The sequence below is a fragment of the Schistocerca gregaria genome, chromosome 10 (genome assembly GCF_023897955.1).
Source record: "Schistocerca gregaria isolate iqSchGreg1 chromosome 10, iqSchGreg1.2, whole genome shotgun sequence".
NCBI lineage: Eukaryota > Metazoa > Arthropoda > Insecta > Orthoptera > Acrididae > Schistocerca > Schistocerca gregaria.
Genome location: NC_064929.1, coordinates 221,802,320 through 221,808,822, shown reverse-complemented (window position 1 = coordinate 221,808,822; position 6,503 = coordinate 221,802,320). Strand labels below are relative to the sequence as shown.

The following is a 6,503-nucleotide window of genomic DNA, read 5'->3' as shown; positions in this document are numbered from 1 at the left end:
TTGGCATGCTTGCTATTCATGTTGTATATTAATGACCTTGGAGACAATATTAATAGTAACATCAGTCTTTTTGCAGACGATTCTATTATCTGTGATGAAGTACTGCCTGGAAGAAGCTATGTAAATACTCAGTCAGATCTTGACAAGATTGCAAAATGATGCAAATATTGGCAGCTTGATTCAAATGTGTAGGTATGTAAAATAGTGCACTTCACGAAACGAAGGAACTTAGTATCCTACGACTGTAACATCAAAGAGTCACTGTTGGAACCAGCCTTCTCATACAAGTATCTGGGTGTATCACTTTGTAGGGACATGAAACCGAGTGATCACATAGGCTCAATTGTGAGTAAAGTAGGTAGTAGGCTTGAGCTTACTGGTAGAATACTGGGGAAGTGCAATCAGTCGACAAAGGAGATTGATTACAAATCATTCATGCAACTGGTTCTAGAATATTGCTCAAATAGGACTGACAGTTGACATTTAACGTATAAAGTGAAGGGCTGCTCAAATCGTCACAGGTTTGTTTGATCCGTGGGAATGTATCACAGAGATTCTGAAGTTACTGAGCTGGAAGAATCATAAAGATAGATGTAATCTATCCCAAGAAAGTCTATTAACAAAGTTTCAAAACCAGCTTTAAATGGCGACTCTAGGAACATAACACAATACCCTAAGTATTGCTCACACAAGGATCACGAGAATAAGATTGGAATTATTATCGCTCATATGGAGGCAGTCAGACAGTCATTCTTCCCACACTCCATATGCGAATGGAATGGAAAGAAAACCTAATAACTAATACACATTGACTTACCCTCTCCCATGCACCTCACAGTGGTTTGCAGAATGTAGCTGTAAGTGCAAATCCTTTTTATGCATATATAAGGACTATGGCCACTCAGTTATAGAACATAGATGCTTCCTATATCACAACACTGCCAAACATGCTGCACATGACGCCAGCTAGTTTAGATTATTGTGGGTAATTCATTACTACTTTATTGGCAATCGAAATTTGTTGTTGTTGCCCACTACCAGCATGAGTTGCAACAGTGCCTGTGGGCCTTGTAGAACTGTGGCATCAGGATCACACCACCATTTCTAGCACTTTGCGGATAAAACCAGCCCTATACATCAGTAGGCTAGCCAATAGGAGGCGTGAGAAAGATATCACTTAGTGATCACTGGCCACAGTTAGGAGTGCAGAGCAGAGCCTGGTGCGCTCTTGTGATCTGGTCGTCTAGCAGAGGAATTGGCTTTATGATGCCTGCTTATGTCTCTATCGTGTGCCAGCCTTCGTACAGAGCAGATGGATGAGACCATCCCTCTCCGGTTCTGACCTTCTCGATCGGCCACCGTTTCATGTGCCTGTGATCCACGTAATCTCAATTCCTGTATCTGTACGCCCTATGTCACTCTAGACTGGAGGGCATACTTCCTGTCTGGGGTGGAGGATCCCTTATGTATCCCATGTACCTAGCATGTATTCCAAGTTTAGTTTATAAAACTAGTTTATTTCAACACCTCGTTCTGATCCCCATCTTCGTCCACCCTGCCGTGAGGCCCCATGCAAGACATCTGTAAAACGCACTTCAGGATCTGGACTCAGCACAACTCTGATACATATAGGTAAGTCTGCGTGCAATGTGATCAGTACTAACGACTATGTTAATAATGGAAGATTTTGCACTTCTTTTGACTGTTCAACATCAATACCTGGAAAGAAAATTTAATGGTCACAAAATTCACAAGTCCTATAGTAAATTAATCAGCCTCCTATAAGAAATATGAAAGACAATATTCTCTTCATAAGGTCCACATTACCAATGCAAGATCATTGCCTGCTGCTAGTGGCAGCAACTGAACTCCGTATGTACCATCAATCGCTGTATTCAGTTGGGTAGTCACAGAGCCTTACTTATGATTCCATCAAATGCCAGTTGCAGAATTTGTACACACACTATTACAGTTTTAAGAAAAATAGTTTTGTCAGTGGACCCACTTTGTTCAAATGTTTGCTAATAACTCTCAGTAACAAAGCACTTCAAGAGTAGGGTGTACGGTTTTTGTCCCTCAAGATGAAGTATTGCAAGCAATTAAATGGTTCTATTTATATTTTAGAAGTGATAGTGATTTGTCATATTTTGACGTTATTAATCTTGATTCCTGAGCTATTCATAATATCATATTCAAAAAGTATTTAACAGTTTGTTGGCAAAACGAATTATGACAGTGAAGTGAACATACAAAGTCTGGAAGACTTATGAGAAACACTACAGCACAAAAGAAGTGGAAGAATCTTTTTTCTACAGACCCTAACTCATGCAGGTCTGCTTTCCAATGAAACTGTGGAGACCAATTACCCAGACAAACAGATCTGTAATGAACCTCATCCAACCACTCTTCGATTTCAAATTGCTGTTACGAAAACTGGTCAATGAGGAAGGGGTGAAGATCGGCACATTTCAATCTGTTGTGAAGAGCAACAATATTCTTTGAATCAACCCGTAGTTTCCCTTGTTTCGAAAATTTCAGACTTGCAGGGAAGTGTTGCTTAGCAGGATAAGAATTTATCTCAACAATGGTTTAATTCCTTCCCACTTAAACTATATAGCGAGAAACGATGGTCTTCTCTGTGACATTAAGAAGAAATAAGAGGCCTGAACAACTTATTATTTTCCTATAATATTTTCGAAGCATTGAAAAAACGTTGACTCCTGAAACGTGTCAAACAGTAGGTGCCCCCATATATAAATGGGCCGATTGTACTGCTTCATAAAGACATCCAAATATATAAAGCCCCTTTTGATCTTACGTGAGACAGTAACGTGTACGTATAAAATTTAATTTATTACCAGAGTTTACCTTAACGCTTTACTCGCCTGAACAGCTATTGATGGTGCAATAGTAAAAAAAAAAATTGCTGTAGCTTTATTTGTCCATAGGGATGAGCTAAAGTGAGCCTAAATGAATGCGCAAATTTCTTCTCTAGCGATATTTCAGTGTGTATGTTTTTAAGCCATTTTAATAAAAAATGTATATTAAGATCTCTGATTGACTAGACAAACAAAACAGCGATACGTAATATACCGCAGAATTTAAAATCGGTTGAGAACATAATTGTAAAATGAAAGGTAAAGATTATTCATATTGTAACTTATTGTGCCCATTGATGAAAGTTACCATAATAGATTCATAGCAAGAACATTTGAAATAATTTACGTGGTAAGTAGTCGTCCCAACGTTTGGATAGTGAACTGACAAATACCGGTACCAACTCTTAAGAATCGTAGGATGAAATTCCCGGTCGCATTTCAGTTCATTAAAATGTTTATTGAAATTTGCCCCTTGTTCCAGATGAAGTTCTTTCCGCAACTGTAGCGGGCACCTACAGATTCCATTACGTTTCTTTCCCTTATACTCGTATTTAGATTTTTCTGGCTGTTCCGACAGCATTAGATGCCTTTGTTTTCTCTGCGAAAAGCTGTTTCAGGAATTCATCTTTTTCCGCAGACTGTGCCGCATGTAAACGTAGTGTATGCCTGGTAATATGTCTTTGATTAGTTAAATAGCCAACACATTCCTCAAATGTTGCGAAATTGGAGCCTGAGATTGCTGCTTCGTCGGTATCCTTACTTTGCTTCAAAACATGGAATTGTGCTGTACTTTATTATATTTTATTACGCACTCCAATAAATCCTTTCTCATTAAATTCCTTAAGATGTTTTGTATCTATAGTCAGTTCTCTAAATTGTATATTTACTTCATTCCAAACTATGTCACACTCCTAGGTTATTTCGGAAAGCAATTCCCATTTAAATTAAATATGGGGACATTACACGTCAAGTGTATAAGGCGCAACAGTATGACGTATTTAGGAAAGATTCCACAATGTCTTGGATGGATATGAACTAAGTTTCAGCATGTTGTCTTCTTTGGTTCCATTTCTATAGCCACTAATAAATATGGGGTCCAAATTTAGTACAAACTATAAGCATTCTGAAGTGTCAACTTTGTGTAATTTTTATGAAAGCTATGCTTATAACTTACAAGCCCCTGCATTTGTGTATTTAAACAACTTTTTGTGCAGAATAAGAATATACTACTGATTAGATGTGTACTTCTAAAATGTCAGAAAATCCATGTTTACGTATGGATGACTCCTCCCAAAGTTTTTTGCAATTGATCCCTGAAGAAATTATATGCAACATTATGTAAGACATTACTGCAAATTTTGTTACATTTCCAAAACAGTTTTACTCTATTGTTGAAGGAATGTAGATTTTATTTGAATTTTCAATTCATCTCTATGATTGATCTTGTCACTAGCTTGCTTGCAGAATGCTGTTGGTTGACATGTGCTAATTCAGCTGCAGTTTGTGAACACATCAACATTGTAAAATCAGTCTGACATTACATGTTACTACCAGTATCTATTATGTGTATGTTGCCTATGTGTAAATTGACTGTTGCCTAACCAAGCACAGTTAATACATGTATGTCATAAATCATTGCCCACAACTAATGAAATTTTAAGAACTTTATTTTAATGTTTTCTGATTTTTATGTTTTCATATAATTTATTGTATTGTAACTTTAACAGGCCTGGCATGAAAATGAACTTTGTAGTTTGAATCTAGCCACCAGCAAAATTAAACACAACTGTGATTAAATTACAATAAAGAATTTGTGTTGTTCAAGTTGCAGTCCTGTCCAGACCTCATGTTGGCAAAACATGAGCTAATTTGTATTTTGCTAACCAAGAAGTGGCTAAGATTTGATTTTTTTTAACAAACATAAAGTTAAGAAGGGTATGCAGCCTACTGAATTTGTCATGTTGACAAGTTGAAACTGTTGACTGTTATAGTTTTTAAGCCTCACCAGAAGCTTTGTTCCACATGTAAAGAATTATCTGTTACAACTACAGTCTCTGGGTGAGCAGGAACCAATGTCTACTGATTATATGGCTGCAGTTGACATGTCCTACACATTGAATACCTCATTGGCACTGCAAATGTTTGCTGTGTCTGCTGGTGAACTTACAGCTGTGAATGTGTTAATCTACAATGAACTGGCAATAGGGATTCAATGAGTTATCTAAGACGGCAGAAAGTTAAGAAAGCATGAGGTTCCATCACTGAGGCTATAGAAGCAGCAGCAGCTGATGATGTAAGCTCCACTGATGTTGTGGAAACAGAAATGGTGATGCAATATGAGAAATATAAGGATATAGGCATTTCAATTAATTAACTACAAATTAAAGTACATTATGCAAATGAACCCAAAAAAGTTTAACTATTTATCCTTCTTAGTATCATCTGTAGCACACAACAGCAAAATAATTGGTAAAAGTGCTTTAAATGCGAACATTTTTAGGTTAGGCTTTACCGTGACTGTTATTGACATTAAATGAAACAATAAGTTTACTGTTACCAGTCACTGTTTATTTGTTTCCACGACGCGTTTCAAAGGTTTAAACCTCCATCATCAGGTGGATATACATCAGTTAATATGGCATTTGTGTGTTTGTGTTGTGTTACGATTTCTTTGGAGGAAGTTGTGACACTGTCTCCAGTGGTCACAGGATCCTTTCACAGTCGTAACACATCACATGAACACTATCATATTGTATTATACAATATGATAGTGTTCATGTGATGTGTTACGACTGTGAAAGGATCCTGTGACCACTGGAGACAGTGTCACAACTTCCTCCAAAGAAATCGTAACACAACACAAACACACAAATGCCATATTAACTGATGTATATCCACCTGATGATGGAGGTTTAAACCTTTGAAACGCGTCGTGGAAACAAATAAACAGTGACTGGTAACAGTAAACTTATTGTTTCATTTAAGGTAAAAGTGCTTTTATGGTGTCAGAGACTATGCATTTCATTCTCTAATGGGTATATATTTCCTCAGTGAATGAACATGACGAACAGTGATTCACATGATTACACAAGATGGTGAAACCAATGATAAAACGGAGCTCGATGAATATTGTCATGATGGCCAGTGTATGAAATTGTGTGGTAGCCTAGTGGAATATATTGTGCAGGATGTCATATAAAGCAGAATATTCTGTAAAACTGAAATTGTACTCTAAGGATCCTGTTTAAACACTACTAAATAAATCATGAAGTTTCGAAAATATCTCACAAATCTTTTATCTATTTATTATATTTTATTTATTCATTGAGTAATTGTTTGATCTCATTTGCATGACAAACACACACACACACACACACACACACACACACACACACACACACACACACACACAAAAGTTACATATAACTTCAACATTAATTTTAATAGTATAATAAATTAATTATATTTGTCCATGCATTAGCAGCAGTAGCAATTTTGGCATATTCTTGCTTCATGTCTGTTGTACTTCACATGGTTTAAGAATTCTACCACTGAATAGAAGCAGTGATCTAATAAGAATGCGCTTAGGGATTTGTGAAACATAGAAAATGAAGAAATAACTCT

The 6,503-nt window shown here is 36.7% G+C and overlaps 1 long non-coding RNA gene across 1 annotated transcript; it reads left to right on the top strand.

Moving 5' to 3' along the window:
- Positions 1 to 2,487: 2,487 nt before the first annotated feature.
- On the top strand, positions 2,488 to 6,161 carry LOC126293550 (uncharacterized). Its single transcript, XR_007552303.1, has 2 exons — positions 2,488 to 5,348; positions 5,865 to 6,161. It is a non-coding gene; the product is annotated as an uncharacterized LOC126293550 (long non-coding RNA).
- Positions 6,162 to 6,503: the final 342 nt, after the last annotated feature.